Here is a 1,808-nt window from a genome sequence, read left to right on the forward strand (position 1 = left end):
CCTTTCTCCTCCATTCTCCTCCTGGGATTTTGGGCATGCATGCACACATGATCGGGATGGTTTTCAAGTCTCTAGGTCCAGGACTTGAAATTAGCCATGTAGGAGTCCAGAACCTTAATCACTATGCTATCTGCTGGCCCCACCACAACAATATTTTTTAATAACTATTTTTTTATAAGTTTTATGTTGTTTTTATAAGTTTTATGTTAAAGTGAGAAATCACCCCCCTGTGAGGATGGCCATGCCTCTGTTCTCCTGGGATTTGGGGCATGCGTGTGCATACACTCGGCATGATTTGTAAGCCACCAGATATGGGACTCATACTGTGGTGGCTATGTAGGAGTCTAGTGCCTAAAACACCACATACTGTGGTGGCTGGCCTGCTGGCCCCTGTTATATATATTTAATGCTAGAGGGCAAGTGTGCTCAGTGGGGAGAGAGTGAGAGAGAGAGAGAAAAAAATACTCTGCAAAGGGACATGGTGATGTTGCAGTCCTTTCTCTGCCATTTCTCCATCTCATCAGGAGTTTGAGCACACATATACACACATGACCAGCATGTTTATCAAAACACCAGGTCTGGGATTTGATCTGCCATGGACCATGTAGGATCTGGCCCTAATGCCCAACACTTAAACATTGTACTAGGAGCCGGCCCTAAGTGAAATATATTTTTTTTAGTTGGTAGAGCATATGTGCTTGCCAGAGAGACAGAGGGGGCAAAAGCACCCCCAGTGGAGCATGGTCATGCTGCGATCTCTTCATTTTTCCTTCCTGTTGAGATTTTGGATATCCAATAGCACACGTCCAGTATGTTTTTCAAATCACAGGGGTCAGCCATATGGGTGACTCATAGGTTATTGAGCCAGTCCAGATTTTTAAACAAGAGAATTAGTAGAATGCTACAATAAAAGAACCTTAGCAATTTTAGTTTAAAATACCATTTTACAGAAGGGAAAGCTGAGCCTCCTGGCCCCAAATACTACATTACTTGCTCATAGGTTCTCAGCAAATGTTAGTAGACAAGAACTGGAACTCAGGTTGGTTCCATGCTTTTTCTACTTCAGTTCCTAATACTAAGGACTATATATCTCAAGGCTTGCATTTGTAAACTTTTTATCTTTTGATCAGTAATGTAAAATATACTTCACTCTTTCTTCCTTAAATGTGTTTAAAAGAAAAAAGAAATTCCTTAATAGCTATGAGTTCATAGTTGTCCAGCTCTAAATTTACACATAATTGGTGCTACATTTATACTTTTTAAAGTTTATTTATGACTTCTATGAGCAAGTGAGAGAGAGACAGCACCCTCAGCAGAATCCTGATGTTGCAATCTATCCCCAGCTTCAGCCAGCCCCAGATCATGCACATGTTCACACTCAGGATACTTAGAGAGTTCTCTGGATGTAAACCAGGGGTCTTCCCATGTAGGTCAGCCTTACAGAGCTCTCTGTTTTACTGCTGTATGAACATCTGGCTCCATATACTTTTGAAATACTGCACATGTGCACTATAGCATATGGCATCTGTAGGTTTGAATGATCCAGTTATGCATCATTGTTTAAAAATAGGCAAATAGGGAAGTAGTTTGAAAATGGCAGCCTCCTCACAGAATGGGCTGATTGCTGGGACTGGGGAAAGTGAATTTCGAAATCAAAAGTCAAAGGTAGAGAATGGAGATGAATCAGAACTACTTACTGTTCCTGATGGTTGGAAGGAACCAGGCTTTTCCAAAGAAGATGGCCCCAGAGGACTCTTGGAGGAGAACAGTTTTACAACCTTGTTTTCAAAGTATAGAGAGGCTTATTT

The 1,808-nt window shown here is 41.3% G+C and overlaps 1 pseudogene; it reads left to right on the top strand.

The window, feature by feature from the left end:
• Window positions 1-1,593: 1,593 nt before the first annotated feature.
• The window catches only part of LOC102473866 (KRR1 small subunit processome component homolog pseudogene), a 1,131-nt pseudogene continuing 916 nt past the window's right edge, over window positions 1,594-1,808 (top strand).

This window comes from Tupaia chinensis, unplaced genomic scaffold (genome assembly GCF_000334495.1).
Source record: "Tupaia chinensis unplaced genomic scaffold, TupChi_1.0 Scaffold000023_1, whole genome shotgun sequence".
NCBI classification, from domain to species: Eukaryota; Metazoa; Chordata; class Mammalia; order Scandentia; family Tupaiidae; genus Tupaia; species Tupaia belangeri.